Source organism: Schistocerca gregaria, chromosome 3 (assembly GCF_023897955.1).
Source record: "Schistocerca gregaria isolate iqSchGreg1 chromosome 3, iqSchGreg1.2, whole genome shotgun sequence".
NCBI classification, from domain to species: Eukaryota; Metazoa; Arthropoda; class Insecta; order Orthoptera; family Acrididae; genus Schistocerca; species Schistocerca gregaria.
The window spans coordinates 140176582-140188819 of record NC_064922.1 but is presented as its reverse complement, the minus strand read 5'-3'; positions in this window follow the sequence as shown (position 1 = coordinate 140188819).

The following is a 12238-nucleotide window of genomic DNA, read 5'->3' as shown; positions in this document are numbered from 1 at the left end:
TATCTTATATGACATCACATAATTTTGATATCAAGCATTGTGGCTACAATAAACAAACTAAGTAAAGTGTTATTGTTTGAAGTCTTGGTAACTTGTCAGGTAAAGTGTGTTGAGCTGAAAGAAGTTCCCTATTCGAAAACTACTAAACTGTGGCCGCAGAGGAATCACTTCTAGACATTTTAGTAACTGTTAAGCTTTTCATACGTAATAAAAGTGTGCTAGTGCCTTAAATGCCTTTTTTTTCTTTTTTAATGTGTAGAGTGAAGTGAGCATCTAGTCAGCATCTGTAATATCAGTTTTTAGTTTAGATCAGATTATTTTCTAACAAGATACTACAGTTACAAAACAAAATAACTGAAAGCAATGATAGAAATAATGACATATTTTAAGATCAGATGTTGGTTCTTATTACAACATGGTGGCAGGCAGATGCTGGTGTTCACAATGTTGAATGTGACTTACACTATACCAGATGACCTGATTCAATATCGTATTACGAAAAGAAATCACCACATATTGTATAAACTTCAGATGCTGAATAAGATTTTAGGGCGAGCAAGATGGACGTAGCTGAAGAAACAATTGGACAGCATATCAGGGTAGTAATGAGGTAGGGGCGAAAGTGGGCCCATGCTGTCCTCTGACATGGCGTTAATCACTGTTTGATGTAGAGACATTACATTTAACACTCCACCAAGACATAAGTTCCTGTTACTGTAGGTATCGCATCAGGCTCAACAATTTTTGCCTATCACATGTGCTTCCATCGATATGATACTGTTAACCCATTTGTTATTAAATACGGTAAACTGGTACTGTTCGTAAGCACTGCTTTATATTATGTCATTGTACTAGTAACAGTAGTTATGAGACACAAGCTCTGTAATACAAGAAATCGCACAGCCTCAACAAAAACAAAATGAGAGACAATTTGAAATCGCCATGGTACGAAAGTCAAGGTGCATAATTTCTTTAAAATATTTATAATTGGCTTTTGAATCACAGTTAGCAAACGGTTTATATAATTATATATGCACGAGTGACAGTGTAGACCTGAAACAGCAACTATGATTAAAACCAAAACACATCAGCAGATTTTTAACCTGACTTGATTTATTGAAATTTGAAACCACATACAAAGTATTGATTATCTGCAATCATATCACTGTGAAATGACATTGTGCACCATCTTCCGAAAACTTAAAAGGCTAAACAGATAGTCCACATAAAAATATTTCATGGCTGTATGAAAGTTTTTTTAACAGACGTTTGTGACCTTCTACAACCAAACAACACAACTACACATAACGACAACACAAGCATACTGAAATACCCAAAGTCGAAGATTGTAAATTTTAAAACAGTACATCAATGGGTACAAATGAAATCATATTCCGAAATTGAAATGAATGTAATTAGAGAAATTACATACAATAATGGTTATAGTCCTACCCTATGTGGCAATGTACTTCATAGAAAGAAGACGTGGTAAATAACAGCACTTTACTTGCTTCCTCAGAAGACACTAAATCACACTCATAGCGTGCTGTATGGTACTTGTCAGAAAACTAAAATCCGGGAATTGTATACCAGCTTCATAAACTTTGAATACTGTTTCCCACACTGTTCAACAGTACGAAATGCAATTTGAATACTATTTCCCACACTCTGTTCAACAGTACGAAATGCAATTTGGGATCTTCTGCACTTAATGTGCAAGTTATACACTACTGGCCATTAAAATATACTACACCAAGAAGAAATGCAGATTATAAACGGGTATTCATTGGACAAATATATTATACTAGAAATCACATGTGATTACATTTTCACGCAATTTGAGTGCATAGATCCTGAGAAATCAGTACCCAGAACAACCACCTCTGGCTGTAATAACTGCCTTGATACGCCTGGGCATTCAGTCAAGCAGAGCTTCGATGACTTGTACAGGTACAGCTGCCCATGCAGCTTCAACACTATACCACAGTTCATCGAGAGTAGCGACTGGCGTATTGTGACGAGCCAGTTGCTCGGACACCATTGACCAGACGTTTTCAGTTGGTGAGAGATCTGGAGAACGTGCTTGCCAGGGCAGCAGTCGAACATTTTCTGTATCTAGAAAGGCCCGTACAGGACCTGCAACATGCGGTAGTGCATTATCCTGCTGAAATGTAGGGTTTCGCAGGGATCGAATGAAGGGTGGAGCCACGGGTCGTAACACATCTGAAATATAACGCCACTGTTTGAAGTGCCGCCAATGCGAACAAGAGGTGACCGAGACGTGTAACCAATGACACCCCCTACCATCACGCTGGGAAATATGTCAGTATGGCGATGACGAATACACGATTCCAATGTGCGTTCACCGCGCTGTCGCCAAACACAGAAGCGACCATCATGATGCTGTAAACAGAACCTGTATTCATCCGAAAAAATTACGTTTTGCCATTCGTGTACCCAGGTTCGTCGTTGAGTACACCATCGCAGGCGCTCCTGTCTGTAATGCAGCGTCAATGGTAACCGCAGTCATGGTCTCCGAGCTGATAGTCCATGCAGCTGCAAACGTCGTTGAACTGTTCGTGCAGATGGTTGTTGTCCTGCAAACGTCCCCATTTGTTGTCTCAGGGATCGAGACGTGACTGCACGATTCGTTACATCCATGGGGTATAAGACGCCTGTCATTTCGACTGTTAGTGATACGAGGCCGTTGGAATCCAGCACGGCGTTCCGTATTATCCTCCTGTACCCATCGATTCCATATTCTGCTAACAGTCATTGGATCTCGACCAACGCGAGCAGCAATGTCGCGATACCATAAACCACAAGCGCGTTAGGCTACAATCCGACCTTTATCAAAGTTGGAAACGTGATGGGACGCATTTCTCTTCCTTACACGAGGCATCACAACAACGTTTCAGTAGACAACGCCGGTCAACTGTTGTTTGTGTATGAGAAATCGGTTGGAAACTTTCCTCATGTCAGCACGTTGTAGGTGTCGCAACCGGCATATCACAGCACCTTCTTCCTGTCGGTTAAATTTCGCGTCTGTACCACCATATCTTCGTGGTGTAGCATTTTTATGTCCTGTAGTATATTACGAGATGAACATCAACAAAATTAAAACAAGGGCTATGTAATATAGTTGAATTAAAGCAGTCAATGGTGGTAGAATTACGAGGCACTATAACTAGTAGATGAGTTCTGCTGCTCGGACAACAAAGTAATTGATGATACCTGAAGTAGAGGACTTACAATAGTAAGGAAAGCATTTCTAGACGAGAGGCATTTGTTTGACATCAAATTTAACTGTAAACCTTATAAAATCTTTCTCAAGATTTTTTTCTGGAGTGGAACCCTGTACGGAAATTAAATTTGGACTTGAGAGAGTTCAGGCTTGAAGTAAACAGTGACTTTTGAAAAGTGGTGCTACAGAAGAATGGCGAAGATAGATGGGTAGATAGAATAAATATTGAGGAGGTATTGAATGTAACTGGGGTAAAAAGTAATGTGTTGTATAATTTTAGTAAAATAAGGGTAATATTGACAGCATATATCGTGAGGCATCAAGCAAATGTCAGATTGGTGGTATAGGGCATCAGTGGAGGGATAAAAATTGTAGAGATGTATTAAGACTTGAATAGTGTAAGCAGGTTCAAATGGCTGTAGCTTGCGCTATTTTAGCCCTTCCTCTGAAGCTTTGTTGGAATTAGGCGAAGTCCCCTTCGCGTCCGCGGTCTGAATCCAAGCCCTTTTGCCGGTATGCGGTGAGCGACATAACGCAACTCAACATTCAAAAGTCAATCATTAAAAAGCCCTTACCTATCTGACTCCTTTCGAGTAATGATTCCGTTAGACAGGAATATGTCCACCACTGCTCAAAACACCCCGTTGAACCGGCCATTAGCTTTTGATAGTTACCATAACACTACAGAACAGTAATTGAGTTCAAACTCAGCATGGTAAAGCTGCACAGCAAAGAAATGAAATATACTGCGTCAATTACCCTCTGCCAAGTCCGTATCTTCTATAAGACACCACCTCCACCCTCCAGCCATCTGAAGGCTCGAAGCACTCCTCTGAGGCCTCTTTTGACAGAACAACTCGGTGCTCACTAATTAACGACACAAGCCGAGAGAAACAACAAAGTAACTAAGAAGAATTCAACTACCGCACAAGGGAACTCACTTTCGAATGCTCTGGAAGCTTACCGTGCCGGAGCACTATTTTCGTTGATCATAGAGGATAAGAACTCCTAAATGGCTGCCACTTTAAAACACAAACTTTGCCCGCAGAAGACTCGCAACTCGCACCTTCAACAGCTTGGGCTATAATATTGTAAATATTCTGGTGAAGTGAGAAATAATCTTAACATTTTTCCTAATTTATTCACACATCGAACACTTAATCGTCCCTATCTATTGCACATAACATATACTGCACTGTACGCAATTTACTTTTTAATTATGGACAAAACCAAATGATTTAGCATGGGAATCATTATCTCATTACTAAGACAACTTTGAGGTTCGCCGATGACACTGTAATTCTGTCAAAGACAGCAAAGGACCTGGAAGAGCAGCTGAACGGAATTGACAGTGTCTTGAAAGGAGGATACATGACGAACATCAACAAAAGCAAAACGAGTATAATGGAATGTACTTGAATTAAATCGGGTGATGCTGAGGGAATTAGATAAGGAAATGAGACACTTAAAGTAGTAAAGAAGTTTTGCTGTTTGGGGAGCAAAATAACTGATGATGGTCGAAGTACAGAAGATATAAAATGTAGACTGGCAATGGCAAGCAAAGCGTTTCTGAAGAAAAGAAATTTGTTAACATTGGGTATAGATTTAAGTGTCAGGAAGTCATTTCTGAAAGTATTTGTGTGGAGTGTAGCCATGTATGGAGGTGAGACATGGACGATGAATAGTTTGGACAAGAAGAGAAACAAGCTTTCTACATGTGTTGTGGTACAGAAGAATGCTGAAGATTAGATGGGTAGATCGCATAACTTATGAGGAGGTATTGAATAGAATTGGGGAGAAGAGGAGTTTGTGGCAAAACTTGACAAAAAAAGGGATCGGTTCGTAGGACATGTTCTGAGGCATCAAGGGATCACCAATTTAGTATTGGAGGGCACCGTGGAGGGTAAAAATTGTAGAGGTAGACCAAGAGATGAATAGACTAAAGAGATTCAGAAGGATGTAGGTTGCAGTAGGTACTGCGAGATGAAGAAGCTTGCACAGGATAGAGTAGCATGGAGAGCTCCATCAAAGCAGTCTCTGGACTGAAGAACACCACAACAACAACAAAAATGGTTCAAATGGCTCTGAGCACTTTGAGACTTAACATCTGTGGTCATCATTCCCCTAGAACTTAGAACTACGTAAACCTAACGAACCTAAGGACATCACACACATCCATGCCCGAGGCAGGATTTGAACCTGCGTCCGCAGCGGTCACGCGGTTCCAGACTGAAGAGCCTAGAACCGCACGGCGACACCGGCCGGCCCACAACAACAACAAGGCAATTTACAATAAGAATAAAAACATAAGAAGCCAATGAATCAGAAATTTAAATAATTTAAATAATCTCATAAAAATGAAATCATATGTACCCCTGTACAACTCACTATGTTAGCATTGTCCAAATAGGACGGATATAGGTAGATGTCATGTACATATACAAACAAACAAATTCCTGCTGTGTCACAATATTTGGATGATTTATTCAACAGAAAGAACTTCAGAAATTGAGCGAGTCAGTGACGCGTTGGTGCGTCTGTGGCTCTTATGCAAGCAGTTATTCCGCTTGGTATAAATTTATAAAGTTTTTGGATGTTTTCGTGAGGGATATCGTGCCAAATTCTGTCAAACTGGAGCATTAGATTATTAAAAGCCCGAGGTGGTTAGATGGTCCTGCCCATAATGCTCGAAACGTTCTCATTTGGAAAGAGGTCCGGCGATCCTGTTGGCAAAAGTGGGGCTTGGCAAGCACGAAGAAAAGCTAGAACACTTGCGATTCCGGACGGCCGATTTCTTTCTGTAAGACCAGTATGGCTTCTCATGAAGGGCAACATAACTGGGCGTAGAATTTCGTTGACGTGGCGTTGAGGTGTAAATGTGCCGCAAATTACAGCCAAAGGGGTCCCGCAATGAGGTGAAATGGTACTCCCGACCACGACTCCCTGCTGTCGGGGCGTATGGCTGGCGACAGTCAGGGTGGTATCCAACCGCAGTCCGAGGCGCCTCCAGATACGTCCTCGCTGTTCGTCAGAGCTCAGCTAGACAGTTCTCCTGCAGCCAGTGAGATTACAGGTTAGCAAGTTCTCCGGATTTCTCCCTAATTGAGAACGTTCTGAGTATTACGGGCGGGGCCGTCTAATCACCTTGGGATTTTCAAGATTTAACAGGCCAGTATCACCGAATCTGGGACGTAATCCCTAAGGAGGACATCCAACAATTATTCAATCAGTGCCAAGCTGTATAACTGCTTTCATAAGAAACAGTGTTTGATCACACGTTTTCAGTCCGGAACCGCGCTGCTCGTATGGTCGCGTGTTCGAATCCTGCATCGGGCATGGTTGTATGTGATCTTCTTAGCTTAGTTAGGTTTCAGTAGTTCTAAGTCTAGGGGACTGATGACTTCAGATGTTAAGTCCCACACTGCTTGGAGCCATTTGAACCATTTGATCACACGTTATTGCCTTGCTCCATTCATGATGCCGGTTCTCCTGAATATATCATCCGACCTTGCTACTCGTAAAACTGTAATCATTCGTTTGTCATTACATGTAAATCACATCTAACGATATCCGACCCATTCAGATATATTCATTGTGGTGCGTCGTTTTTTTCCCCAATACGTCCAACGCTAGGGTGCTATTCCAGTACCGGAGAGTCTCGGTAACAGCGATGATCTAAGACGGGGAAAATAAGCTGAACACGTGAATTGAGCTTTGTGCTATGGAGGACACTGGACCAGGGTAATCCATGTGACAGTGTTAGCTATAATGCGGTGGTGTTGTAATGGCTGGCACAAGAAGACCCGGGTTCATGTCACGGCCATAGCACAATTTTTAATTTATTTGTTCAGCTTCCATCATTATTGCGAATGCGTTCTTGTGCGCTACACGGCGCACTGTTTTGAACTACTTAAACCTAACTAACCTAAGGACATCAGACACATCCATGACCGAGGCAGGATTCGAACCTGCGACGGTAGCAGCAGCACGGTCCAGAGTCTATCTATCGCTTGTGCCTGTTTCCCGCGGTTACGCAAGGTTAGTTTAAGGAGTGGCTGGATGCCCTTCCTGCCGTCACCCTGTAACCCCCCGGAACGGAATGAGAGTACCCCAACTGCCTGAGACTAGTGTAATCCATGGAAAAGTGACAATGTGTTCAGACGTCTGCGAGCCTTGTAACAGAGGCGGGACGTAGGGATCAGCCCGGTATTCACGTAGGGGGATGTGGAAAGCCACCTAAATCCATATCCAGGATGGCCGGCACACCGGCCGACGTCGTTTAACCGCCGGGCGGATTCGATCCGGGGCCGGCGCGCCTACCCGAGTCCAGAAAGCAGAGCATTTAGCGCTCTCGGCGAACCTGATGGGTCAGAATACGGATTCAAAGTAAATTAAATAAAAATGACTGTAATGAGAAGTAGCAGAAATGAGAACAGCGAGAAACTTAATATCACGACTGAAGGTCACAAAGTGGATGAAGTTGAGGAATTCTGCTACTTAGGCAGCGAAGTAACGAGTAACAGACGGAGCAAGGAGGACATCAAAAGAAAAATAGCACTGGCGGAAAGGACATTCCTGGCTAAGAGAAATGTACTAGTATCAAACATAGGCCTTAATTTGATGAAGAAGTTTCTGAGAATGTACGTTTGGAGCACAGTGTTGTAGGGTAGTGAAACACTGACTGTGGGAAAACCGGAACAGGAGAGAACCGAATCATTTGAGATATGGTGCTACAGACTAATGTTGGAAAGTTGGTGGATTCATGAGGTAGGGACTGAGGAGATTCTGCGCAGAATCGGAGAGGAAAGAATGATGTGGGTTCCCCTAAATCTCTCGAGGCATGGTTCCGGTGAATATGAAACGGCCGATTTCCTCACCTGTCCATCACGTATCGGAATTCACGCTACATCCATAATGTCCTCGAACATGACGAAACGTTAAACCCCAATCATCCTCTCTTTATTTCTGACAGGGCCGTTCCTACGAGGCTGTACCGCTCATAGTCTCAGATTGCAGGGTCTTGGGAGATACATTAATCCCTTTTTTTAGTCTTTTACATTGAATCTTAAAGGCCAGTAGTATGTGTTTAAGTCATATTGCAACATTACGTTCGTTTCATTTTTACTCTTACGAATTACTATCTGACAAATCCACCACTGGCAGGGTATTCATTTTGTCAATTTTGTATTAGTATCAAGACAAAAACAGTCTGTGTTTGTATTGTAATATTGAACAGATTTCATTTCCATTTGTTCACGAAAACACCTTTGATATCATGAAACAATCTGTTCGCTGCGCGCAGATGGTTCTCGTGTCTACAGCGTGATTTTACAAACATATCTGTGGCATTGGCTCTTCACAGTTCTATAGACGGCTACTCTTTTCACCTGCAGTTGTTTGCGCCTCGCATTTGAAACCTGCCAAAAACGCTGCAAGGTGTCAGGCATTTCCTTAAGTGACCTCGACTGTAGGAGTATCTTAGTAGTAAAGGATAAATTTATTATAATTTCATCTACGATGCAGCAGTTTTTTACGCATCTCATAGTTTATGACGTCATGTCTCCTGAGTAATGATAGGTGGGTGGTTCTTACCCGCACAGGGATTTTCCCCTGACAGTAAGGAATACGTGTACCAAGTTTGATTGAAATAGGTCCCGTAGTGTTGGAGGAGATACGGAAGATACATACATACATACATTCATATTTATAATATCTACTGATGTTCTTAGGTATCAGCTCGACGCATTGGGTTTGGCGCCTCAGTACCCACGTAACTAGTTTTTAAATTAGTACACTCTATGTGGCCAAAAACGGTTTGTAAACCTCTCAGCTGTTTGGAAATAACGACTGTTTCTCAATTAGCCTCTTATACTCAAACCTCAAGGGATAGTTGCTAGAGCGTAAGATTCACATATGAAGGATCCAAAGTTGAAACCCCGATGACGATGAATTTTTTTTATTGTACTATGCGTAAAAGTATGATATGGGACAACGCGTTTATGACTGTTTGGAGATTAAGGCGAAGTTCTCTTGGCCGTCTGCTTTCGCTTTGTTTCTTTGAAAGCAGGAAATCTATAGAGTACACTTGTAGTTTCACAGAACATACAATTAGAACAGAAAAATAAAGATTCAACTGCATCCAAGTGCGAAAGTAGCATAAAAAATAGTAATTAATAATAAACAAAATAATAAGATCTGTAATAAGTACATTAATAAACAAGCGAAAGCCAAGAGAACATTGATAAAAACATATCATGAAAATCTTGTTTCACGTAACATTTTCACGCGTAAACAATTTAAATAAATTGTCATCAGTGGGTGTATGAACGCTCTCACTGTCACCGACGAGAGATGTACAATAGTCACTCACAAATACGCTTTTCCTGTGCTCCACTTTTAATTACCGTTTACGCATGTACTACTGGACGACAGCACACAGCACGAACTAAATCAGTGTTTTGGTTGATCATCGACATAAAACGTTTGGTATCGATCTGAGTGTCAGACATGTGCATGTTTGGGTGTTGGCCTCTAAAGTGCCTTGAAGGACTAACTCCAAACTGTGACTTGACTGTTTTTGGCACACCAGTGTATATGCCACTCATGACGGATGCCCCATCACTGTCTTCACCGGAACAGTTACTCCCTTTCTCTGTATAGATTCCATTAACTAACGTTCGAGTCCTAATGCAGTCTGGTCTTTGAGCTGGTCAAAGGAGCTAAATGATGCGCACATATTTACTTCAAAATGATTAGCAAAACAATAGTTGATTATTTCAGCATAGCAAAAGAATCCTCTTCACTGATTTTACTAATTTTTCCACTTTTACTCCCCCTTTCCTATTGTTCTCTATATTTTCCTATTTTCTTTCTTTCCAGGGCACGTAACTGAGGGTGACATTGCCCTGGTCGTTCCAGAATAATTATTCTCCCGCTATTCTCCCTGGATAGTGTCCTTAATTGCGCTGTGATTTATTTCCGCATATTCCTCTGAGCTTACGGTACGAACCATATCGAGACGTGACGCAGTTCCCAACAATAGTGGGGGTCCCGGCAGAGGCCCACACCGTTACTGAGCAACAGTCTGAGGCCAGGCGGCTAGTGAACAATACTGATGCGTCCGTCCCAGCCAGCAAAATCCCTGGAAAAGCGAGAGATGCAGTCAGAGCACAGAGCGACTACGGCAGTCCGAAGGTAAGCCATCACCACACACACGAGTTCCGCTAATCTGTGACAGTCAAAACACAATTCTCAAAACAATTGCGTAACGTAAGTCTCAGAAGCATGTGTAGTTAATATACATGGAGATCTTCGACATTGCAGTTATGTTCAGGATAATTTAATTTCGCAAAGCAATCAACCAGATTTTTATGTAGATTTGTCTGTGTCAGTTCGTGATGAAGAAGAATGAAATTGGTAAATCTTGAAATCAAGAGTAAGGTCTTATTCCATCCGTCCGCGTCGAGCAAATTTCGTCTTATATGACGTCATAAGTTTACGTTATGAAGGATGCGTGCGATCTGCTATTAAATGTTGTCTTTGCTTGTATTAGTTTCCGGTGTAATGTGTGTTGTTTGTAAACTTCGATATTAAATCTAATATCAGTTTCAAAGTATATTTTAAACTGTGGGTAGAGCTATAAGTAGTATACATGTACTGCTTGTAAATATAATGTTGTTGTTTCATACAATTATTTGACTATTTTTGTAATCTGGCGAATTTTTTCAGGAAAAAAGTAACGTTGTCGAGGCGCTGCGTATATGATATAAATTGTTCTAGTACACATCGTGTTGTTGCTAGTGAAAGATCACTGTTGTAGCGAATGCATTCTTTTGGGTTGAAGTTTTGTAGTAATGTTTTAGTTTAGTAGAAATGTCTTTCGTTTTTATTGATTAGTGTTTTTTTCTCTACGATTAATGACTTGTCAATTTTCGTTTGTATTACGATTTTACTTTTCATATGCAATTTCTTTATGTTTATTGTGGAAGAATTTATTTGTGACCTTTTTTTTTCAATTAATTCGTCGTTTTCTGGGGACGTCTATGGTATCAATATTTGCGTTTAAAGTACTGTATACGTCAGGCGAAGAATCCGACTGTAATTGTTCGATATTTTTTGGTTTACTTTAGAGATATTCTTTTATGTGTTTTTCTCCTTTTTCTCTGGAATGTGGGAGTACCTGTTATCGTTGCCTTCAACTGAGATATTTAGAATTAGTGTGTGTTATTATTATCAGTTTCCCCATGTTTTCGTTTGCTTTGTTTTCTGAGGAGTAGCGTGCACGATTTCTTCGTTACATTGTGGAGCTACGTCTGGTATCTCTAACCTCGTTGAAGCTATGTGGTACAAGAGAAATTTTCGATACCAACTGATTGTTTATTGCCCTTTTCTTCCCGTTTATTCCGAAGGAATCTGTGTGGGTTCTTTTTCGCTTCTGTAACTGCTTTGCTGGGAGTACGTCTGCTATCGTTGTCTTCGTTTGTGCTAGATAGATGTAGCATATTCTGCGATGCCAATTTTTTCTATATTTTGCAGCTTTTTAATGTGTTCTGTGTGTTTCGTGAGTATATATGTGTGTGTGTGGGGGGGGGGGGGGGGGAGGGTAGGTTGGTATCGCTGTCTTCGTTTGAGAGAAGCGAAGATTTCGTTTACAATTTTACGATTTTAGTATTTTTTAGTTAAGTTATTGGTATTTGTCACTGCAATTTGTCGTGTCTTAGGGGGGCAGGGGGACAGGAGAGTGGTATTATATCGATCTATATGACGTATTTAATTCCAGCGATAGCTGTGGTTGTATGTTCCGCGTTACTGGGGTGTGTATGGTATTTCTTTTCTCGTTTGAGCTGTTTAGGTAACGCGAAAAATTCGTTTTCATTTGTGTCACATTTTCCTTCGTTTGTTTTGGATAAATTCGGTTGCGTAATTGCGGTTCGGGTTGTTTGAGGGAAGAGACCAGACAGTGAGGTCATCTGTCTCATCGGATTATGGAAGGAC